Source organism: Littorina saxatilis, linkage group LG16, assembly GCF_037325665.1.
Source record: "Littorina saxatilis isolate snail1 linkage group LG16, US_GU_Lsax_2.0, whole genome shotgun sequence".
NCBI classification, from domain to species: Eukaryota; Metazoa; Mollusca; class Gastropoda; order Littorinimorpha; family Littorinidae; genus Littorina; species Littorina saxatilis.
In genome coordinates, this window is record NC_090260.1 from 31,934,782 (window position 1) to 31,960,463 (window position 25,682).

General features: G+C 41.3%; 2 long non-coding RNA genes across 3 annotated transcripts in view; one reads left to right on the forward strand and one right to left on the reverse strand.

Moving 5' to 3' along the window:
- Window positions 1-5,583: 5,583 nt before the first annotated feature.
- LOC138950857 (uncharacterized) overlaps window positions 5,584-25,682 on the forward strand; it is a 45,533-nt gene continuing 25,434 nt past the window's right edge. Inside the window, exons 1-2 of one of the 2 annotated variants that reach the window (XR_011450833.1) lie at window positions 5,584-5,732; window positions 7,465-7,547. This is a non-coding gene — a long non-coding RNA (uncharacterized lncRNA). The remainder of the gene's footprint in view (window positions 5,733-7,464; window positions 7,548-25,682) is intronic. The other variant, XR_011450834.1, reaches the window with a different exon arrangement.
- LOC138950834 (uncharacterized) overlaps window positions 24,588-25,682 on the reverse strand; it is a 2,209-nt gene continuing 1,114 nt past the window's right edge. Inside the window, exons 2-3 of the long non-coding RNA XR_011450823.1 lie at window positions 25,111-25,285; window positions 24,588-24,677 (exon numbers count right to left, since the gene is read on the reverse strand). This is a non-coding gene — a long non-coding RNA (uncharacterized lncRNA). The remainder of the gene's footprint in view (window positions 24,678-25,110; window positions 25,286-25,682) is intronic.

The following is a 25,682-nucleotide window of genomic DNA, read 5'->3' on the forward strand; positions in this document are numbered from 1 at the left end:
GACGACTACCATTTAAAGGTGATATCCTTCCATTATTAAAGATTGTAAACGTGTGACGACTACCACTTAAAGCATAAAAAACATGCTCAGAAAGTTAATAATTATAGAGAAAAGCGCACTTTCCTTTGAAACGCTTTACTCTATACTATACTGGCTTGTCACTTCAAGCGATTGGAGGGGGGGGGGGGGGATAATAGTTGTACATAAATGTTAATCCCTAAAGACATGAGGTTCGTGAACTGATGAAAGTATAGGTCCACATCATGCTACTTTTGCATGTCTAATAGTATCACGTGGATGCTCTTTTAAACAGAGATACACATTTTGGGATATAATTGAAATTGAGCCGTAGCCAAACTCACGCGATTTAAAGCTCCCAGGCTTTCACCTGTTGGGCTGCCTGAAAGGACTAGAATACAATCAGCATCAGTAGAAATCCGTGACTTGAATACAGCAATTACAGGCAGAATGAGGTATTTCCTGCGAAGGAACGCGTTTAGTTTGCACGCCATTTGTAAGTGTGACTTTAAAACGGAAGGGGTCCTTTTTCTTGTCCATTTCCTTTCGTGAATTTCTGAGTGGTTGTTGTGCATGAACTTCAGTTTGTGCATGACCATTCCAGAATGATTTAGTCGTAGCTTTGAGAAATAGAACTTGCTCTATTCTTTGCGAGTCAATCGTAGGTAAGGACCAATCAAAACGCGCCGTTGCGGCTTTCACGTAGCAGCGACCAGCATCTCTTCGTCGATTCAAGCCTTTTCCATCTGTATGTGAAATAGGCCGACTTTTACCTTCCCTCCAAAAGATGTCAAAAATACAATTGTCAATTCCACGAACACTTTTCTGTAAAGGGATTGGCCTGATCCTAGCTGTAACCGCTGTCTTCGGGTCTCCAATAATAGGGGGAGAGGCGGTGTGCCTTTGCATTCTCAGTCATTCAGACACTCCAAAGGTAAAATGTCCGAAGGGTTGTAAATCGGGTGAGTGTGGCTTTTCTGCTTAATGCCAAACCTCGGTAGCGGCGCTCGCTTCGAAACCAGTTGGTACTATCGGCGTGGGATCGATCCCCACGCTCGGCAAGGAGTTTATTTCCCAGAGTCAACTTTGTGAAGACTCCCGTCGGTGGCCGAACATCCCCGTGTGCACGCTTAATAACCTACGTTCACAGCAAAAGTCTCAGCGCTTGGAAACATGAATACACGCATGCAGGATAAAAGGGGAAACAATAGGTTGCGCCGTATTGTATGGCAGCTCGCTTCCCCCAGTGAGAAAGCAGACCGAATTCCCATGAGGCTAACATCACAGTACTTATTATAAAATCGTATCCCTATATTAGCATATGTGTGGGTTGCATGTTTTGGGTCACCCTGTACCATCTAGTGAAAAAACGTGATAGCTATAGGTATTTGGATAAGTATAGTCTTGAGGTGGCAGAGCAGATGGCTGTGTCAACTAATTAACTGACCAACTAACTAACTAACTAACTAACTAACTAACTAGCCAGGTAGCTAGCTATCAAGGGATATCTACCGTTATCAAAGTGGGAGGATTTTATTTTAATCCTGATGACTGGTGCATGTGTGGTTGTTTACATGCTTCCAACATGGAGGAGATCATATGTAACAACAATTTTAGTGAAGGGATGAACACACCATCATCAATAAGCGTATGGAATGGATTAATGCACTTTCATTCAAAAGTGTATGCCCTCCACCACGTGCGGTCGGTTTAGCATTGATGTTAAGATTTGCACGAACTAGATTCATTCGTGCTTTTTTTAATCCTTTTAACTTGATGTTGAACCGGCTTGGATGAGACACACGTGTTGGTTTTAACGTGATGCGTCATTTTTGACAAATTATTGTTGTGAAAGCCAACTCATCACAGCAAGCAGTCATGTTACTGATTGTTGGTATGTGTCCATGTGGAGGGGTGGTCTTCCCTTGTGTGAAAGATCGGCCAGATCCGAAATGGAAGACCATCCCTCCTCTTGGACACAAACCAGAAATCAGAAACCTGACTGCTTGCTGGGATGAGTTGGCTTTCACAACTTTAATTCGTCAAAAATGAATGTTTAAATGAACAAACATTTGTGTTTAATCCAAACCGGTTCAACATCAAGTTAAAAGGATTAAAGACAGCACGAATTAATCTATTTCGTTCAAATCTTAATATCAATGCTAAACCGACAGCACGTGGTGGAAGGCAAACACTTTTCAATGAGAGTGTGTTCATCCCTTCCATAAGCTTATAGATGACGGTGTGTTCATCCCTTCCATAAGCTTATAGATGAAAGTGTGTTAATCCCTTCCATAAGCTTATAGATGAAGGTGTGCTAATCCCTCCCATAAGCTTATAGATGATGGTCTGTTCATCCCTTCACTAAAATTGTCGTTAAATATGATCTCCTCCCTGTTGGAAGCGTGTAAACAACCACACGTGCACCAATCATTATGATTAAAATTAAAAAACACACTTGGATAACGGTAGCTACCCATAGATACCTAGCTAGTTAGTTATTTTGTTAGGTAGTTAGTTAGTTAGTTAGTTAGCTTACACAGCCATCTGCTCTAGCTAGCTAGCTGTCACTTCAAGACTATACTTATGTAAATACCTATACCTATCACGTTGGTGTTTGTTTCACTAGATAATACAGAGTGACTGAACAATAGCAACCCACACATAATTATGCTATTATAAGAATAATATTTCATATATCACTGTGAGTTTATTCTCTTGGAAATTCGGTCTGCTTTCTCGCTGGGGAAAGCGAGCTGCCATGTGCAATACGGCGCAACCTATTTTTTCCCCTTTTTCCTGCATGCGTGTATTCAGGTTTCCAAGCCCTGAGACTTTCGCTGTGAACGTAGGTTATTAAGCGTGCACCCGGGGGTGTTCGGCCACCGAGGGGAGTCTGCACAAAGTTGACTCTGGGAAAGAAACCCCGTGCCGAGGGTGGGGCTCGAACCCACGCCGATAGTGCCAACTGGTTTCGAAGTGAGCGCTGCTACCGAGGTTTGGCATTCAGTAGTATAGCCACACTCACCCGATTTACAACCCTTCAGACATTTTACCTGTAGATTGTCTGAATGGCCAAGAATGCAAGAGCACACCGCCTCTCCCCTGATCATCGCTGACCCGAAGACAGCAGTTACAGCGAGGTTAAGGAAAGCGTTCGTGCAATTGACAATTTTATTTATAACATCTTTTGGAGAGAAGGTAAAAGTCGGACTATTTCACATACAGATCGAAAAGGCTTGAATCGACGAAGAGATGCTGGTCGCTGCTGCGTGAAAGCCGCAACGGCGCGTTCTGATTGGTCTTTACCTACGATTGACTTGCAGATAATAGAGCAAGTTCTATTTCCCAAAGCTCCGACTTAATCATTCTGGAATGATCATGCACAAACTGAAGTTCATGCACAACAACAACACAGAAATTCACTAAAGGAAATTGACAAGAAAAATGACCCCTTCCGTTTTAAAGTCACACTTACTTGTAAATGGCGTGCAAAATAAACGCGTTCCTTCACAGTAAATGCCCTGATTCTGCCTGTAATTGCTGTATTCAAGTCACGGATTTCTACTGATGCTGTTTGTATTCTAGTCCCTTCAGGCACCCCAAGAGGTGAAAGTCTGGAAGATTTAAATCGGGTGAGTTGGGATACGGCTCAATTTCAAATATCCCAAAATTGTTTGTTTGTTTGAAAGAGCAAAAACGTGATACCATTAGACATGTAAAAGTGGAATTTTGTGGACCAATCACGCACCAACTGAAGTCAATGCTCACCAAATATAAAGTAATTCAGTTGACTAACTTGGGGTGGGTATCACGTACTTTTGAATGTTTGTTTTTTTATTTTTTTTTATCCTGTGGGTCTTAAGGAACAGAAGCTACAATCTGACTCCATTTACCTATATGATAGAAGCAATAGTCTTTATGCAGCATAGTCTTTGCGTGTGTGTGTTGGCGTTATTCCATTCGGTCCCGTTAAGCCTAATGGGTTAAGGGGACAAAGCAAACCAGCAACCTGTACCTTTGTAAGTTCACGAACCTCATGTCTTAGGGGTTTAACTTTTATGTATAGCCTAATACGTTGAGAGCACATTAGGCACCAACAACCTATACTTTTATAAGATCATGAACCTCATGCATTAGGGGTTTAACTTTTATGCATAGCCTAATACGTTGAGAGGACATTAGGCACCAACAACCTATACTTTCATAAGTTCACGAACCTGACGTTTTTCTCGGTGAATTTGGCATCACAAGCAGTGGAAAAGCAGGTTCCTGCCAGACTAGTTTGACACGACCTCATTTACCAGATAATTGGTAGACACATGTGGTTTGAACGATATTGTTATCTCATGAGTGGTCTCTCTCACATATGTAAAATAAACATACATACACATACACTTGTGTATCTCATCTAAAGTCGGGGTAAAACCCGGGAACATGCCCCTAATGGCTTTGCGGGAAGGACGTAAAACTTGACTCTCTTTCAAATTTGTGATTGGCTGACGCTGCTCTTAGCGTGAATTGTGCATGATCTCTCACACTTTTAAATGGCAGACGTCAAACTGTTACAGTCTTTAACAATGGAAGGATATCATATTTCAATGGTAGTCGTCACAATTTTACAGTCTTTAACAATAAATCTAAACAACGAAGTGAATGTGGTAAGATGAACAAAGTTTAAAAAAGCAAAGGATTACTGTACTCACCGATACAAAGACGACACAAGACGATAACGAATTTTCGCTTCTGGAAGCTTCATCAGGAAAAACAAGAACACAAAAGACAACAAAAAGCAGACGCAACACGGAACGAACAAGGTTTGAAAGAAAATGGAGGGGAAACACTCAAAAAGGGGAAGAAACTCTAGGAACGGAAGTGGTTGGATGATGTCAAGGGCACAGGCATACAGACTAAAAGTAATACACATTCATAAAGGGGGAGGGGGGGGGGAGAAAGGGAAAACAAACCAATGAAAGGATATGATATCATCTTTAAATGTTAGTCGTCAGACTTTCCCAGTCTTTAAGGATAAAAAGTATATCCCCTTTAATGGGTTGTCATGAGCCTTTGTGGCAGATAGATAAGAGAGAGCTCCCCCAGTAAAGTCTTCAGAAAAGAAATAAACCGCTACAGCCAACGAGAAGTCAACCGCTACCACCAACGAGAAATCAACCACTACAGCCAACGAGAAATCAACTGCTACAGCCAACGAGAAATCAACCACTACAGCCAACGAGAAATCAATCACTACAGCCAACGAGAAATCAACCACTACAGCCAACGAGAAATCAACTGCTACAGCCAACGAGAAATCAACCACTACAGCCAACGAGAAATCAACCACTACAGCCAACGAGAAATCAACCACTACAGCCAACGAGAAATCAATCACTACAGCCAACGAGAAATCAACCACTACAGCCAACGAGAAATCAACCACTACAGCCAACGAGAAATCAACCACTACAGCCAACGAGAAATCAATCACTACAGCCAACGAGAAATCAACCACTACAGCCAACGAGAAATCAACCACTACAGCCAACGAGAAATCAATCACTACAGCCAACGAGAAATCAACCACTACAGCCAACGAGAAATCAACCACTACAGCCAACGAGAAATCAATCACTACAGCCAACGAGAAATCAACCACTACAGCCAACGAGAAATCAACTGCTACAGCCAACAAAAGAAGGTTTCCTCACTGTTTGGTAGATATTGGTTTTCAGTTTTTAACTCCAGACAAAAAGTTGAATTGGAATGATGTATGCATAGAAACAAAATACAATTTTAATATGTTTACTGTCACATTAACTAAATGTTAATTATTACATAGATTTACGTGAGTTCTTTGTTCTATTTGTTGGATAAAACTGAACACCTAACTACTTTTGAGCGAGAAGTTGTTATGTTGGATTTACAACCATATATTCAACATGTTTATTTTGTTATATGCAAATGATACACATATTTTAGAAGTATCCCCAAAAGCACCCAAAAAAAACTCGCTTGTTGTGTTGTCAGAATATTTTGATAAGTGGAGCTTTGCGTGTAAACGCAAAACAAACGCAATAGTTTTTTTTTACAATAGGTAAAATACAAGGCCAAAAAAAAAAATAGGTCTGTTTACGGTAACCCGACCGACCCTAGTTTTTTCGCGCGACCCTAGACTTTTTTTTGGCATTTGGGGGAGAAAAAAAAAATCTTGTTTTTTTGGCAAAATAACGTAAAAATATGGTTTTTTGGAAAAAAAAAAAAAAAAAAAAAACATCCCGACCTACCGACCCTATTTTTTTGGCCTATGTTTATACCGTAAACAGACCTTTTTTTTTTTTTGGCCCAAACATTGTAATTATTTGAATACGTCCCGTTTTTGACTGCTCGTGCGATCGACACCTGCATCAGTAGAAATAGCATAGCACGCGAAATACGCAAGGTAGCAAAACAAACCAATCTGTTCAGGGTACATCATTGGTTTGACTTTCTTTCTGTATGTCAAAGCTGCAAAGTTTTGCCCATTGTGATTTTTTGCTGAATTTACAATCGGCCCTTCCGTTTTTGTCTGGTCAATTTTGAGGGTACCCTTACTTGAGCGGTCACGTGATCCCTGTAAAATAAATATTTATTCCAAAACGTGACCATGAAGGTTAAGTGAACGGCCTTAACTGGCATATCAATTTGTAATGTAATGACACGGTAAATAATGTTTTAATTTGGGTTTGAAATGTGTTGCAATAATGTTTTGGCCAAGTTTATAATTAAGTGTAAAAGAAACCTTTTGAATTCCAAAGATACTTCTTCTTCTTCTTCTGCGTTCCCAGCCATGCCTGAAGATACATTTACATTTAAACATTATTTGAACATTTTACACCCTAAAATAGCACTCTCTTTGTTACGCTGGAGAACATTAAATCATATTTTTCAGTGTAATATTTTTGAATATTTGAGGAAAACGTTGTTACCAGTCGAAATGTAAACGCAGTAAAATTCAGTGAAATTTAAACATTCTTTTTAATTAACAAAAAAGCGAAACTTATTGAACTTGATGTGTTGTATTTGTTATATTATGAAAGAAATATGATTGTTTGTTTAGGTCCATTTATCAAACAACAACAAACACAAAAACTCTCCCTGTTAACACATTTGTGATTATGATTAATTCATTATTAATCCTGTTTGACATATTTCTGGTTATTATTTACGAAGTGTTGTACCCCATTATTATTACATGTCTATTTTGTTGTTTTTATTGTAGTTCTGTTGTTATGAAATTCATGCAACCCTAGCGGTTCTTTAAATTAAATACTGCCTGTTTCCAGCTTTTAAGTTAAAGTGGAATGATGTATGCATTCAATCCACATACAATGTCGATATATTTACTGTCACATGAACTAAATGTTGTGACATGGATTTACGTGAGCTCAATTTTCTGTTGTTTTCCAGCTTTTAACCCGAGACAAAAAGTTGAAGTAGGAGGATGTATGTACCTTGTCTTTTTCTCTTTCTACTCCTGATTGTGATCGCAGGTAAAGAACATTTGCTAGACTTGTTTCGCTCTGTCTTTCTGTCTCTCCATTTCCATAGCAACAGGGAAACTTGTGATTGTACGATTATACTTTTCGTAGTTGTCTTTATGTTAATTAAAATGAGATGCGGTGCCAAAAGACACATTTCAATATTAATGTACATGTACATAGAGGTTACAACACGAGTGGGTTTTTATATAGCTTGTATTTCAGCCAAGACCCAGCGGTTGAATATCGAGTCCCTTTGATATTCCCGCTGAGTCTTGACTGAAATACAAGCCATATAAAAAATCACGAGTGTTGTAACCTGTATATCCCATGAAGATCTAAAAGACGAAGTGGGACGGAAAAGTCAAGCTTCAGTCGTCTGTTCAGATGAGGCACTGAGGACTTAACCTCTGCACATACATTATTCTATGGAAAGCCGTTTGGCTCATAACCATTACACGTGTAATAAATCAAAAATACACGTGTAATAAATGATTAATACACGTGTATTTATTTCTTATTGCACGTGTAATTTATCTTTTTTCTTATGCTATGGAATAGCATAATGATTAAATACACGTGTAATAAATATTTCATACACGTGTAAGAAATGATTAGATACACGTGTAAGAAATGTTTATTACGCGTGTATTTAATCATTTCGTACACGTGTATGACATTTTTATTACACGTGTATTAATCATTAATTACACGTGTATTAATTATTTATTACACGTGTACTAATCATTTTTTACACGTGTAATGGTTATGAGCCAAACGGCTTTCCATATTATTCTAAAGGCACGCCTGTTGATCTATGTCAAGTCGGTGCATAATGGTGGCTTGGCTGTCCCCGTCAGTTGAAAGCCTCTTACACGGGTTTGACTGACTACCTAGTGGTTACACACGCATTTCCTGAGATCTTGGACACCTTCATCGTCTATAGGGCCTACTGCGCCGCAGAAGAGCTAGAAATACTCGCAAAATGCAACAGCGTGTCCAGAGAACAATCGTAGTCGATGATGTACCGATAAGGGCGTGTGTACCAAAAAAAAGCACATATTAGCAATGCTGGTCGGACGGACTGGGTTTTTAACGATTCGAGGCTAGTTTGACTTCTGTTTGACAACGAGCGCACACACTCACACACACACGGCTTGTCATGTTGATCACAAGAGAGAAATAGAACAGCGAATAGAAGGATAACAGATTACTCCCCAGAATGTGACGCGATGGACGACAGACGTCGTGACATCTATGAGGCTGTTATGATAGTCTCGGCAAGTCGAGACTACAACTCAGCCATAGCACTGAACGCGACTCTCGCGCAAGTTCTCAAATGCGTGGTAACCCCTTGCACATCCGGTCGACAGGTACATGTGCATTTTGGAATGTCAAGGACGACAGAAAGTAAAGCCAGGTATGATGTATTTCGTGCACCCTTATTTATCCACTATTCTGTGTGTTATAAGAGTGCAATTGTTACATCATACACTGCCGAACTAAAGTTAAGGGCCGGCCTCTGATTTGCGCAGCTTTCCGTTGTTATTTTTTATGCCAACACTGCATGACGAAAAAATGGCCAACTTGGGTTTTCCAGAAGCCTGTCTCACTGCTGCACGTGCCTGACCTTGTTTTGCACGCATTGCAGTTCAGCAACACCGTTTTTAGGGGCAGTGAAAAGGTTGTCAAAACACGATAATTTCCTATAAAATTTGCTCGACTTTAGCTGAAGAAACAGTATTGCAGTCGGTGTTTGGCATGGTGCACAAGCAAACCATGGCTATACTGAAAACTCCTCAACGAAAGTTGCACAGGAATGGGTATTTAGGGGCGCGCACCAGAGCTCTGAGTAAGCATGCCTCCAAGAACGAAACTGACAACATTGGATCGAGGACGGGCGCTGGGATGGCTGCAGGACGGCGTGTCTGGCAGCGAAGTTTCCAGACGGCTAGGAGTGAGCCACTCTGTTATTCAGCGGCTCCACCAACGCTTCCAGACTACCGGAAGTGCTGTTGAGCGACCTCGGTCTGGGCGCCCAAGATGTACAGATCGAAGAGACGATCGCTACCTCCAGCTCTTGGCTCTACGTAACCGAACCAACACCCGCAGGACGTTGATAGGCAACTTCAGGGCCGCTACCAACGTCACCATCAGTCGCATGACTGTGACCCGCCGTCTGCGTGAGGTGCGCCTGCACTCAAGGAGAACTGTCGTCCGTTCGCCCCTCACACCACGTCATCGCCGGGCCAGAATTTATAGACGAGTCCCGGTTCACTCTCTCTTCCTGTGATGCCCGCATACGCGCTTGGAGACGTCCGGGTGAACGTTTCATCGATGTGTCCAGGAACATGACAGGTATGGAGGCGGTTCAGTTATGGTGTGGGCTGGCTTCCATCTGCACGGGAGGACCCCCCTGTACCGTATTAGAGGCAATCTTACCGGCGTGCGGTACAGGGATGAAATCGTGACGCCTCAAATCATCCCTACACTGCAAGCCATGGGTGCCGGCGCTATGCTCCAAGACGATAACGCGACCCCTCATCGCGCCACAGGGTGGTCCAAGATGTTCTGCAGCGTCAGCAGATTGTGAGGATGAACTGGCCAGCCCGATCCCCCGACTTGGCGCCCTTAGAACACCTCTGGGACATCATTGGACGCCGGGGGAGGGACAATCACCCCCCCCCCCACCTGCTGATGTGGACCGGCTCTTCCGATTCCTGCAGCAGGAGTGGACGGCAATCCCTCAACAGATGCTCCAGAACCATGTAAACTCAATGCGCTCACGGATCGGTGAATGCCTTGCAGCCCGGGGTGGCCACACCCGTTACTGAACTTGAACAAACTGACAGAACTTTCTTGCCACTTTTCGAAAGGGGGGTGGGGTACTTCCGACGGTTGCTGCGCAAATGAAATTTCTTTGTTGGTGATTTTGTTTACATGACTCGAACGGTTACATGTCGTATTGAAACATTTCAAGGGTTGAAGGTGTTGCTTTGATTTGTTGTGTTATGAGAGATGATTCTTCTTCTGGCCCTTAACTTTAGTTCGGCAGTGGAGATGTAACAAGAGAACAATGGAAATACAAGAAATATACCTAGAGTACATTTACAGAGACCAAAGAAGGGAGGTCATGGGATATAATAAAATACACATTAAAATATTCTTATCTTCACTTATTTTATTGTCAGAGTACCAGTTATTTCATTCATTCAATACTAGACTGAATGGGTACATGAGGGCGGGAGAGGACGTTTGTATGCCTATGTATCTGTGTGTGTGTGTGTGTGTGTGTGTGTGTGTGTGTGTGTGTGTGTGTGTGTGTGTGTGTGTGTGTGTGTGTGTGTGTGAAGATCGATTCTGAGGAAACTACTACAAACTTCATAGAACTTTACATACAAATTCTTCCAAATCATATCCGCAGATATTTTTACTTCATTTCAATTAATGCATTTGCAAAAATGGCTCCGCCGATAGAAACATTTGTCGTAAAAACCGCTAGTTTAACGAACGCATCTTCGTCTTTGCTCTCTGATTCATTCATTCAATACTAGACTGAATGGGTACATGAGGGCGGGAGAGGACGTTTGTATGCCTATGTATCTGCGTGTGTGTGTGTGTGTGTGTGTGTGTGTGTGTGTGTGTGTGTGTGTGTGTGTGTGTGTGCGTGTGTGCGTGCGTGCTTGCGTGTGTGCGTGCGCGCGCGCGCGAACCGTTTTCCTTCACTTTGCGAAAACCTTCGTACTTAAAACAAAAACACAAGGTAATTAAAGGACACAGAGAGGAAGCATCCAGGCAAAGATCAAACAGAGACAATTAAAACAAGAGCCCGAAAAAAAAGAGCCACACAGGAAGACAGAAGAAGAAAGGACTCACACAAAAGAAGAGAAGGGACACATCACACAGACAAGAGACCAATACGACCGGTGTGTGGCTAACCCAGAACACACACTGAGTTTACACCTCGAAAACCTTGCACTGACAGTAGCAGAAGCAGTTCTTCGGCTCTCTGCAGGACCCATCGTGCGACACAGCAAGACTGCTGCTGTGGCCGCACAGACACACACACGCACGCACACGCCACTGTCCGCTGCTCTGGCCTGGTCGATGTGTGCGTTTCTGGAAGAAGCAGCTAGCGTTCTTCAAAGTCATCTCCTTTCCAAAGTGCTCGGAGCCCTCTACCTATACCTACATTTTCTATCTTCTTCTATCTGGGGATGCTGCAAGCAGCTACGGAGGGGGTTTATCTTTGGATCTGCTTCGTGCAGCCCAGCTCAGGTTAAGTCCTTTTCATTTCAAGGTAAGTGAAAACCACACGGTGTATATTTTGTTGTTATTTTACATTGTGCACGTGCGTATAATGCTTGTCGACGCAGTATGCGTTGGAGATGATAGAAAGATGTACTGCGCATTTTGCGTGGTACTTGCATGGTGGATGGTTTATTTATTTTCATGTCGTTTTGCGCAGTGTCGGCAAAATGTTTGGCTAAATAACTACTTTCAATTGGCCAGCATGAATAGATTCTGTATCCAGCTTCACAGCTTTGGAGATGATCACTTTCTTCCAATGCGCGCCTGCGAATAATGCTTGTCGATACGGTGGGAGATAATAGCGAGCACAGAGCACTTTCCGTGCTTGAGTGAGTGGTTTAGTGTGTATGCTTATCTGCGTTTACCTTTTAATAAGCCCGACTAAACGGACTTGGAGCATTCAGTTGTGCTTTTCATCTGTATTTTATTGTAGACCTTTTTACCTATATTCTAATTAAATTGATAAATACTTTTAATATAGACCTTCTGCTGACCGCTGGTCTAAAACGTGTGTGTGAAAGATTGCTACAATTGCCAAAGGGTTTGACCATGTTTGTGTGTGATGTCGTTTGCGGCTCCGGACCTGTTTGCTTGCTTTCACCTGCAGTCACACTGTTCTTTCTCATTCTATGTTTTCTTCCGTGTGTCCTTCCCTTTCTTGTCTTTCTCTCGTACCTCAGTGTCCGTCTCCCACTCTGTGTCTTCCTCCATCTGTCCCTCTCTCATTCTCTATCTTCTTCCGTGTGTCCCTCTCTTTCTGTCTTTCTCCCGTGCCTGTCCCTCCAACATTCTGTGTCTTCCTCCGTCTGTCCCTCTCTCATTTTCTATCTTCTTCCGTGTGTCCCTCTCTTTCTGTCTTTCTCCCGTGCCTGTCCCTCCAACATTCTGTGTCTTCCTCCGTCTGCCCCTCTCTCATTATATTTAGTCAAGTTTTGACTAAATATTTTAACATCGAGGGGGAATCGAAACGAGGGTCGTGGTGTATGTGTGTGTGTATGTGTGTGTGTGTGTGTGTGCGTGCGTGCGTGCGTGTAGAGCGATTCAGACCAAACTACTGGACCGATCTTTATGAAATTTGACATGAGAGTTTCTGGGATTGATATCCCCATACGTTTGTTTCATTTTTTTGATAAATGTCTTTGATGACGTCATATCCGGCTTTTCGTGAAAGTTGAGGCGGCACTGTCACGCTCTCATTTTTCAACCAAATTGGTTGAAATTTTGGTCAAGTAATCTTCGACAAAGCCCGGGATTCGGTATTGCATTTCAGCTTGGTGGCTTAAAAATTAATTAATGACTTTGGTCATTAAAAATCTGAAAATTGTAAAAAAAAATAAAAATTTATAAAACGATCCAAATTTACGTTTATCTTATTTTCCATCATTTGCTGATTCCAAAAACATATAAATATGTTATATTCGGATTAAAAACAAGCTCTGAAAATTAAATATATAAAAATTATTATCAAAATTAAATTGTCCAAATCAATTTAAAAACACTTTCATCTTATTCCTTGTCGGTTCCTGATTCCAAAAACATATAGATATGATATGTTTGGATTAAAAACACGCTCAGAAAGTTAAAACAAAGAGAGGAAAGCGTGCTATCCTTCTTAGCGCAACTACTACCCCGCTCTTCTTGTCAATTTCACTGCCTTTGCCATGAGCGGTGGCCTGACGATGCTACGAGTAAAATGGCATTGCGTTTCATTCTGTGAGTTCGACAGCTACTTGACTAAATATTGTATTTTCGCCTTACGCGACTTGTTTTCTATCTTCTTCCGTGTGTCCCTCTCTTTCTGTCTTTCCCCGCCTGTCGTCCCCCCCCCCCCCTCTCTCTGTCTTTCTCCCGTGCCCTCCCACTCTTTCTGCTTTCCTCTGTCTGTACCTCTCGTTCTGGCTTTCTCCCGTGCCTGTCCCTCTTTTTCTGCTTTCCTCCGTCTATACCTCCTGTTCTGTCTTTCTCTCATGCTTGTCCCTCTTGTTCTGCTTCCCTCCGTCTATACCTCCTTTTTTGTCTTTCTCTCATGCTTGTCCCTCTTGTTCTGCTTCCCTCCGTCTATACCTCCTTTTCTGTCTTTCTCTCATGCTTGTCCCTCTTGTTCTGCTTCCCTCCGTCTATACCTCCTTTTCTGTCTTTCTCTCATTCTTGTCCCTCTTGTTCTGCTTCCCTCCGTCTATACCTCCTTTTCTGTCTTTCTCTCATGCTTGTCCCTCTTGTTCTGCTTCCCTCCGTCTGTACCTCTTTTTCTGTCTTTCTCTCATTCTTGTCCCTCTTGTTCTGCTTCCCTCCGTCTATACCTCCTTTTCTGTCTTTCTCTCATGCCTGTCCCTCTTTTTCTGCTTTCCTCCGTCTATACCTCCGTTTCTGTCTTTCTCTCATGCTTGTCCCTCTTGTTCTGCTTCCCTCCGTCTATACCTCCTTTTCTGTCTTTCTCTCATGCCTGTCCCTCTTTTTCTGCTTCCCTCCGTCTATACCTCCTTTTCTGTCTTTCTCTCATGCCTGTCCCTCTTTTTCTGCTTCCCTCCGTCTATACCTCCTTTTCTGTCTTTCTCTCATGCTTGTCCCTCTTTTTACATTTAGTCAAGTTTTGACTAAATGTTTTAACGTAGAGGGGGAATCGAGACGAGGGTCGTGCTGTATGTGTGTGTGTGTGTGTGTGTGTGTGTGTGTGTCTGTCTGTCTGTCTGTCTGTCTGTCTGTCTGTCTGTGCGTGTGTGTGTGTAGAGCGATTCAGACCAAACTACTGGACCGGTCTTTATGAAATTTGACATGAGAGTTCCTGGGAATGATATCCCCGGACTTTTTTTTTTTTTTTTCGATAAATACCTTTTGATGACGTCATATCCGGCTTTTTGTAAAAGTTGAGGCGGCACTGTCACACCCTCATTTTTCAATCAAATTGATTGAAATTTTGGCCAAGCAATCTTCGACAAAGGCCAGACTTCGGTATTGCATTTCAGCTTGGTGGCTTAAAAATTAATTAATGACTTTGGTCATTAAAAATCTGAAAATTGTAAAAAAAATAATTTGTTTTTAAAACGATCCAAATTTACGTTCATCTTATTCTTCATCATTTTCTGATTCCAAAAAAATATAAATATGTTATATTCGGATTAAAAACAAGCTCTGAAAATTAAAAATATAAAAATTATTATTAAAATAAAATTTCCAAAATCGATTTAAAGACAATTTCTTCTTATTCCTTGTGGGTTTCTGATTCCAAAAACATATAGATGTGATATGTTTGGATTAAAAACACGCTAAGAAAGTTAAAAAGAATAGAGATAAAGAAAAGCGTGCTATCCTTCTCAGCGCAACTACTACCCCGTTCTTCTTGTCAATTTCACTGCCTTTGCATCGAGCGGTGGACTGACGATGCTACGAGTATACGCTCTTGCTGTAAAAATGCAGTGAGTTCAGTTTCATTCTGTTAGTTCAACAGCTTGACTAAATGTTGTAATTTCGCCTTACGCGACTTGTTCTGCTTTCCTCCGTCTATACCTCCTTTTCTGTCTTTCTCTCTTGCTTGTCCCTCTTGTTCTGCTTCCCTCCGTCTATACCTCCTTTTCTGTCTTTCTCTCATGCCTGTCCCTCTTTTTCTGCTTTCCTCCGTCTATACCTCCTTTTCTGTCTTTCTCTCTTGCTTGTCCCTCTTGTTCTGCTTCCCTCCGTCTATACCTCCTTTTCTGTCTTTCTCTCATGCCTGTCCCTCTTTTTCTGCTTTCCTCCGTCTATACCTCCTTTTCTGTCTTTCTCTCATGCCTGTCCCTCTTGTTCTGCTTCCCTCCGTCTATACCTCCTTTTCTGTCTTTCTCTCATGCTTGTCCCTCTTTTTCTGCTTCCCTCCGTCTATACCTCCTTTTCTGTCTTTCTCTCATGCCTGTCCCTCTTTTTCTGCTTTCCTCCGTCTATACCTCCTTTTCTGTCTTTCTCTCATGCCTGTCCCTCTTGTTCTGCTTCCCTCCGTCTATACCTCCTTTTCTGTCTTTCTCTCTTGCTTGTCCCTCTTGTTCTGCTTCCCTCCGTCTATACCTCCTTTTCTGTCTTTCTCTCATGCCTGTCCCTCTTTTTCTGCTTTCCTCCGTCTATACCTCCTTTTCTGTCTTTCTCTCTTGCTTGTCCCTCTTGTTCTGCTTCCCTCCGTCTATACCTCCTTTTCTGTCTTTCTCTCATGCCTGTCCCTCTTTTTCTGCTTTCCTCCGTCTATACCTCCTTTTCTGTCTTTCTCTCATGCCTGTCCCTCTTGTTCTGCTTCCCTCCGTCTATACCTCCTTTTCTGTCTTTCTCTCATGCTTGTCCCTCTTTTTCTGCTTTCCTCCGTCTATACCTCCTTTTCTGTCTTTCTCTCATGCCTGTCCCTCTTTTTCTGCTTTCCTCCGTCTATACCTCCTTTTCTGTCTTTCTCTCATGCCTGTCCCTCTTGTTCTGCTTCCCTCCGTCTATACCTCCTTTTCTGTCTTTCTCTCATGCCTGTCCCTCTTGTTCTGCTTCCCTCCGTCTATACCTCCGTTTCTGTCTTTCTCTCATGCTTGTCCCTCTTGTTCTGCTTTCCTCCGTCTATACCTCCTTTTCTGTCTTTCTCTCATGCTTGTCCCTCTTGTTCTGCTTCCCTCCGTCTATACCTCCTGTTCTGTCTTTCTCTCATGCTTGTCCCTCTTTTTCTGCTTCCCTCCGTCTATACCTCCTGTTCTGTCTTTCTCTCATGCCCCTCTGTTTCTGCTTTCCTCTGTCTATACCTCCTTTTCTGTCTTTCTCTCATGCCTGTCCCTCTGTTTCTGCTTTCCTCTCTCACATTCTTCCTCCGTCTGTCCATCTCTTCCTGTTTTTCTCCGTCTGTCTCTCTCTCGTTATCTGTCTTCTGCCTTCTGTCCTTCTCTTTCTGTCTTTTTCCGCATGTCCCTCTCTCATTCTCTGTCTTCCTCCGTCTTTGTCGCTTTTTCTGTCTTCGAGAACACCCTTATTTCACGTAGTCTGGTAAGTCTCTTTTTACATTTAGTCAAGTTTTGACTAAATGTTTTAACATAGAGGGGGAATCGAGACGAGGGTCGTGGTGTCTGTCTGTGCGTGTGTGTGTGTAGAGCGATTCAGACTAAACTACTGGACCGATCTTTATGAAATTTCACGTGAGAGTTCCTGGGAATGATATCCTCGGATGTTTTTTTCTTTTTTTCGATAAATGTCTTTGATGACGTCATATCCGGCTTTTTGTAAAAGTTGAGGCGGCACTGTCACACCCTCATTTTTCAATCAAATTGATTGAAATTTTGGCCCAGCAATCTTCGACAAAGGCCGGACTTCGGTATTGCATTTCAGCTTGGTGACTTAAAAATTAATTAATGACTTTGGTCATTAAAAATCTGAAAATTGTAAAAAAACAAAACATTTTATAAAACGATCCAAATTTACGTTCATCTTATTTTTCATCATTTCCTGATTCCAAAAACATATAAATATGTTATATTTGGATTAAAAACAAGCTCTGAAAATTAAAAATATAAAAATTATGATCAAAATGAAATTTTCGAAATCAATTTAAAAACACTTTCATCTTATTCCTTGTCGGTTCCTGATTCCAGTTTCATTCTGTGAGTTCCACAGCTTGACTAAATGTAATAATTTTGCCTTACACGACTTGTTGAATACTTCTCTGAGAATATTTTTCTCCCTTATCATGATCTTCCTCACATCCTCCCGCTTTACCTGAAGGTGCAGACGTATGTCTCCGTTTCTTCTGTCTTCAATCTCCTTGTGTCTGTCTGTCTGTCTGTCTGTCTGTCTGTCTGTCTGTCTGTCTGTCTCTCTCTCTAGCTCTCTCTTTCTCTCTCTCTTCCCCCTTCCCCCTTCTCTACCCCCCCCCCCACCCCCATTTACGCTTGAGGTCGAATTGCACCAGAGGCCAACACAACTGTTTGAGAACAAATAGCCCTCGAACCTCGTAGCCACAAGGTGTGTTAAGGCTATGGGTTTGGTCAAGCAGTGTGGACAGTACTTTGGACACAGTTTGACAATGACACGTGCTTAACGAACTGTGTCCAAATCAAAACAGCCACGAGAATGTGTCATTTGTGTGTGCGTGTAAATGTGTGTGTGTGTGTGTGTGTGTGTGTGTGTGTGTGTGTGTTTGTGTGTGTGTCATTTGTGTGTGCGTGTATGTTTGTGTGTGTGCGTGTGTGTGTGTGTGTGTGTGTGTGTGCGCTTATATTTGGTTGAAAGATCAAGCAAAGCACTTTGGACCTCTCTCTCTCTCTCTCTCTCTCTCTCTCTCTCTCTCTCTCTCTCTCTCTCTCTCTCTCTCTCTCTCTCTCTCTCTCTCTCTCTCTCTCTCCCAAGTAGCTGTCAACAATTGGCAAAGCTTTATGATTTACACAAATATGTTCTTTAGTATATGTATTATGTGGAATTTATGTTGCGATTTTCCATCATCATCATCATCATCATCATCATCATCATCATCATCATCATCATCATCATCATCATCAACATCTTCATCATAATCATTTACACCATATAATCATTATAAGCATTAGTGTAAACGTTGGTATTGTGTGAATTTTACCGTCGATCACTTTACATGTGCAACCTCAATTAACATGTTGCATGTTTCGCTTTCGATTTGTATGTTGCTTACTTTGTCATTTTGTTGTTTATGTTTATTTGCTTGTTTGCTTACTTGTCGATCGATTGTTTGCTGGTTCGTTCGTTTACTTTGTTTACTTGTCATGTTGCTTTACTTGTGTATCATTTATTAGACATGTGTATTAGAAGTAAGGACCGGTTGTAAGAAAAGGTGTCGCCTTAAACCTCTATCCTTGAAAAATAAAGTTCCATCATCATCATCATCTCTCTCTCTCTCTCTCTCTTTTCACACTCCCACACGAGCGCTTCAAGACTGACGTCATTGTTAATGATATTAACGCTCTGTGGTTAAATATGTTGTTCCTGTCGCCCCAACTTTTCAACTAGTAAATCCTGTACAGGTGTCCAAGAGTTTGATAAGGGCTCGTGTGTATCAAGAAGCACAACGAGAAAGACTGGTATGATTAAAAGAGAGAGAGAGAGAAAGAGAGAGAGAGAGAGAGAGAGAGAGAGAGAGAGAGAGAGAGAGAGAGAGAGAGAGAGAGAGAGAGAGAGAGAGAGAGAGAGAGAGAGAGAGAGAGAGAGAATGAATTAAGTGTTATCACCACTGCTAATATCCAGCCAATAAAGGCAAACACAGTCGGATCGGTCTTGCAAATTTGTGGGGAACCAATTTACGCCTGAAACAAACGCGGTGACAAATACGAAAAAAATGGGAGAATCAGAAAACACGGTTGCTATAGAAGGAAGACCAGAAAGGAAAAGGTGGCCATGTGAGTCGGATACAGGGGGTGAGGGCGGACGTGGGGAAAAAAGACAAAAAACGTTCGTTAGCAAAAGACAGGGGAATGAGGGATAGGCTGATCAGAGAGAACGTTCGGGCGGGAGGGGGAGGCGAGAGAGATATGAATAAAGACCAGATCAGATAATCTTAAACAAATCAGGCAGAGCACTATTTTAAGATCTAATAAACAAAGGGAAGTAATTAGCTTTCTACATGCATACCACAAGTAGGAGTTATGCGTAACCAATCTCCTGGCACCTGAGAGAAAACCAGCATTGAAATGAACAAGCGATGTTCATGCTAAGATCAGATAAAATCATAATTTTCTTTCTTTACGAGGGTAGTGATGTAAGCAATTGTTGTTTTATCACAATCAGCATTTGCCCAAGAGTGGATACATTCTAACGTTAACATTAAACTTATCACGTCATAACTACATGCAATAAACACATATCGTTACGTAATGTATAGACACTCCCGAAAATCCAGTATCACATCATCATTAGTTATCATTTGATCAGTAGGCAAATGATCCCTTGAAAACCATGGACAAAGCATGAAGTAAATAGAGCATAAGTTTCCTGCAACAAGTAGGCTACATTTTTTCGATAATCTGTGAGATTGTTTTAAAAAAGCAGTTTTCACTAAACTGTCTCTCGAAGAACTTTAGGAAGTGAACTTTTAGAGAGAGAGAGAGAGAGAGAGAGAGAGAGAGAGAGAGAGAGAGAGAGAGAGAGAGAGAGAGAGAGAGAGAGAGAGAGAGAGAGAGAGAGAGAGAGAGAGAGAGAGAGAGAGATCAAATCAAATCAAATCAAATTTTATTTTACGAGGGTTGTGGCATAAGCAATATAAACGAGCTTTTTTTCAACCAGCCCTCCCCCAGAGAGGGACTACTCTTATCTTACATATATAGCTATTCTGATGAACACGTGGGGGAATTCGGGGGCTGTGATTGGATGGTCTCTTCCGATCATCAAAGCATAATGCGGCGGAAGTCGGCCATTTTACTCAATATCCAAAAGCATATTGTCGATAACAAAGACACATGGTTCCGGTTTCTTCCACGTGTATAAAGTACACGCATACCTCGCCAGGTTTGTTTCTGTGACTAGTCGACAGACGATGCCATTTGCTTTGTGTGTGCTTTTGTTGTTGCTTACTGTACATGACATACGTTACGTGTAAAATCCAGTTCTTTAACAGGCAACAAACCCTGCAAATTTCCAGAAGCTGCAATCTGAAGCGACCTATCTCTGATTCTAGCAGACGATCTCTCCAATGTTTAACACAAAATCAGCAAACTCTCCTGTCACATAGAACGTCCATTGTATAGTGCAATGTTGAAATGAAGTTACCGGTCTGAAACATTCAGTCGTTTCTTCTGAGACAATCCTTGTTCTCTTATCATCTACAGATTTACCGCAGTCTTCACCACGCGAATTCCCAACAGAAGTCAGACTTTCGAACATACAATATACGTAGGCAAGCATGATACGTCATAACGTCATATGATTCCTAGCATATTGACGTAATGCTAAACATCCGGTTATCTAGAGTTTTCTCCGTAATACATGTCCGTGGGTTTTCAATGTTCGGTTATTTCCGTGGCTTCATGCGGAAAGGGAACCGTCGTCTGCAATCAGCGACATGGACCATTCTGGTACTTGTTGCTGACAAAAAAAATGATTTTAACACAGAATTTAATGTCAGAATAGCTATATAAACGCTATTGTGTTTTCATCGTAGCAATAGGGTCCGATATTTAGACTCGAACAAGTATAATGCGACTCGTCTTCGACTCGTCGGCATTATACTTGTCTCGTCTAAATATTGGGCCCTATTGCTACGTACGGTGAAAACACAATAGCTGGTAATTATATACAAACATAAAACAATTAAAGAAAAAGTCCAAGGTTTTTAAGTATCTCCAAAAACTTGAAAATCGAATGCCAAATGTTACAAACATCTCTGGAAAAATATTTTAAAAATTGAAAAAAAATTGTTGTTGTTGTAGTTGGAGATTTAGTGTTGCGGGGCTAACCAAGACAAGTCGCCTGGGGTCAAGTAGTGGTCACGTGGTTTTCGGTGCACTGTGACGTCGGTGCACTGTGACGTCACAAGTTATTGTGTTGATTCTACCACTAGTACCAGCTTGATTTTCACACAGAAAAGTCACCACTGTATGCCCGAAAAGAATGCCTCGGTGGAGAGCAGCCGCAAACTGCAACAACTCGTCAATGTCCCCAGGCATTTCATAGCACACTTTCCCTCATAAAACTCTGAGTCTCTTGTGGAAATGGAAGAGCTGTGTGCAGCACAAGCGTGCAGATTTCAAAGTGTCGAGCACTTTCTGGACACAGATTTCGCCATTTTTCTGCAGCACAAAAGTTGGCGTTTCATCCCTGAAACAAATGTTTTGACCCCTGGCAGTGTCTTCCCTTCATAAAAGTACGGAGAGGGCATTATTACGACGAGCCATCGAAACTCCGAGGCGACATACGAACATCGGATTATCTCACAAGAAGGAATGCGTTGAAGGTCAGAGTACATGCTTTTATTTTCATGCATACGTAAACATTGTTTTGCTGCGCAGCGAATACGAATTGGTGCAGAACAGTGTGTCTGGGTCCAGCTGATATTCGCTGGAGTACAGATGCGCCACAGGCTAGATCTACAGAGTTAGTTACAACTTACAGAACGGTCTGAGCTGAGCTAAGAGTAAGAGTAAAAAGTAGTCAGGGTTGAGGACACGTAAGACAATGAGTGTGTCACGTTATCTATTCTATTCAGTCGCAAACTATCCCCTGATATCAATTCATGAAATTGGCAGCGTTTGCTGGAATCATGGTTTAATGCTATTTTTACCAGATCTAAACTTTTGGTGGATGTGCAACCGGTAAGGTAAACAGACACCTGCATGCTAGAGACAAGAAGATTACGAATTGTGCAGGGAATTAATCTTTCTGCATTGACTTAGAGACGCAAAACCAGTCTAATTGCTACAACATGGATACACATCCAGACGACTTCCAGAGGGTGTCTAAATGTTCAGTGTACTGTATAGATCAGAAGCATACTTTCGAATTGATTTATACTCACACTCATTTTCTCTCTTCTTTTACTTCCAGACCTTTCATCATCACTCACGGCCACTGGTCAGAACAGGTCACTAGACACTGACACCGTGACCATTCCAGATTTCCCGGTTCTCCGTGATCATAACGCAACTGTTGACCAGTCCTGTTCCTTCCGTCCAGAATCACCACAGGAGAAAACCAACGTGCCATTCATCGTAAGATTTTTGTTTTGTTTTGAAAATTAGTGCCTTATTCTAGCTTTGCAAAAAAACGAGAAAGTGTCTTTGACAGATACCATCCAAATAATACATTATGAAAACAAGTACAAGTTCATTTCTACTCATGTTAATCGTTTATGCTTTCTGTGCTGAGCGACATATGGATTGAATTTCTTTCGTAACTCACCTCCCGTCAACCTGCAAAACTATATCTGTCGAAGTAGTCTCAAATAAAGTTAGTATGCTTCCGAATAAAAAATATAAAAAAAGGGTATTTTCTGAAATTTTTAATTATAGACCAAAACAAAACATTCACGAGTATGTTGTTGACCTGATGGTCTTTATGGTAGACAGCAAGAGTTGCATGTTCAAGAAGTTTAAGCAGTACATTTGAAAGAGCAAGGTAATTTAAGGTGGTATAATTTTAATGGTAGGTTCCACTGTATAAAGGCGACATGGAGGGTATCTTTGACGGAATCATTCAACATTCATACCCATGCACATCACCTCAAACACATAAGCTTTGTTCTTGAGTCAAATTTATTGGCTTCATAAATATTGTGAATTTGTGTCCGTTTGCAGATTGGCTTATCTATGAATTATTTCGAAAATATCTTGCGATCTTAATATCGTACGCATAATGTAACACGTGAAGAAGCACATAAAAAGTTCGTCAAAAGGAATCTAATTTGCATTTCAACCCATTTGCCTTCCTTATTGTTAATTTTTTCTTCATAAAGACTACTTGAAATAAACAAAATGTTTAACCATTTCAAGGCCTCTGAACACGTTTAAAAAAAATGCAGGTCTTTGCTCACTATATCAGATCTGCCAAGGCTCAGTTTACACAGGAAAAATCATCTGTCGACTTGAACACATACCAATAATCAACAGCCTCACTGCTTCTTGGAGCTGGATTTTGTGTGTGGAATGAATTACACATGTGGCGTTTTAGAATATAATTCATAGAAGATGTACATTCGTGCAGAAAGGCTTTGATTTAATAATTAGGTCTTCGTGATGTTCTCTTAAAATAACTAACATGTGTTCCCTTTACCGGGCCTCTGAACCAGTTTTGTGAATATGCAGGTTAAACTCGTGCTTTTTCTGTGTTATCAGTGTATTTCTCATCCAGGCATGGATGCGTGCTCTTAAATGGACAGCCCTTCCCGTGTAAACGATTGGGTTCAAAATCTCAAATCTTACCAGGCTTTTACATGGGATATGGCCATCCTTCCGTTTTGAAAAATACCAGAACTGAACACTCTGTATGGGTACTCTCTTTGGGAATGTAGAATTTTATGAATTAATTTCTTTAACGCCACACGTGTAAAACATTCCCTAAAAAAATCCCGGCAGCTCCAAAAACCAGTCAGGATGTTTATTCCTGGTATATGTTCAAGTCAAGAGATTTTATTTTCTGTAAAAGTCTTCGCAGATCTGTGTAGTGAGCAATCCTGTTTTGAAAAAGGACGTGCCTTTAAGCCTGTATAGACGGTTTGATTGTTGAGATACCAGGTGGCAATGACCGCACGGGTGGCAAGAGGTAGTAATGCACAGATGACAACAAACCGACCTGCATTTAAAAAAAAAGTTAGGAGGCCTTGATAGGGGGAAACATTTTGTTAATTTTCAGAATCTTTATGAAGAAATAATGAACGAGAAGAAAGTCTGGCCTTGAAGTAAATGCAAATTAAACTATGTATACTTTTGAAAAACTTTTTCTGTTCTTATTCACATGTTAAAATGTGTGCAGAGATCGTTAGTTACTTCCAAACAACCATGTTTCAGGCAACAGGCAAACGGACAATACTGGACACAGGCTATGCTGACCGGCTCATGGACTGACTACCTGATGCAGGAGTAGACCAACAGTGGAAAAAGTCGGGAACAAAATGTTGCAGAATGTGAACCATGTACCGGACCACGTGACAACCCAGTATCATCTTCAAACCATGCAGGAATCTGTTCAACACAGTCACACGATTTGTAAAAGTATATTTCAGCCTTCTGTAGCTCAGGGAGTTTGAACCCCACTCTTCATCCGTTTGGGAAAGTATTCTGATTGTTTTGACTGCACAGGTTGGTAATGGTACTCTGATGCTTCTGCCGAGAAACCCCACTCGCTAGCGCACCAGCTGCCTGTTATGGGTAAGCGACGTGCCTGTATTTCCTGCAAAGCAAGACAGAATAAAACAGCAGCTTAGTTTGAGCTTTTAAGACATTCGTACCAGAGAAAACGTGTACGTGTTTGTTTGGAGAGGATGGATAGAATCATAAGACACGCTGTGTCTATGTGACGTAGAGCAGGTTTTCAAATTCATGCTGAAGCACTGTGTGATCGCTATTTTTGGGGGCATATATCTTACCTTGATTTCAGATAGACTGGGAACCGAAATGAGGATGTTTACATGAATAAACTATGCTGATATGTATGTGTTTAGAAATAAAGAATAGTTTTAATGATATATGATGGTGGTTTTTTTTTTTAACCCAATGTGATATTTTTGTATTTGAAAACAAATTGTACACTCTGTTGTCAATTTTACTTTCAGATAAATAAATCTATCATAATGGAAATCATCTGTTTGTGTTGTGTTACTTACCCATTTTGATCAATGTTGAGTCGTCCATATTCCTGTGTGTTCGCATAGTATGCAGTTTGAAGGTAGTAGATGTCCGAGCAAACATAGGAGGATGTGCTGTTAGGCTGTCTATCTCCTCATCCAGGTTTTCCAGATATTTGAATTTCGTTCCCTCTTGGAGTTTCTGCACTGACACCTGATAAGCAAAATACACGTATCACTCTGTGATCATGGCAACAATAATCATCTGTATGCCCCGTTCAAAAATTACTTTGAGATTCTAAGGTATACACAGAAATTGTACTGGATCACAAAAACAACACGAACAGTAGTACATGTAATGTATATATTCAGTTTAAAAATTCATGCAATGAGAGTCAATAACCCGATTTAACCCCAGGTAGATTCAGGGTCCCACTGACTGAATCTCATATGGTTGCTTTTCGGCACACACCACACATTTTTAATGGAACTGTGAGGTTTTGTTAATACAGTAAAAAACATAATATAGTAGCAACGTACTGTCTGTTCGTGACGTTTGAGAATACCGATCTATGCACTAACGCATTGTCTTTTTGTAGTGTGACTGTCCG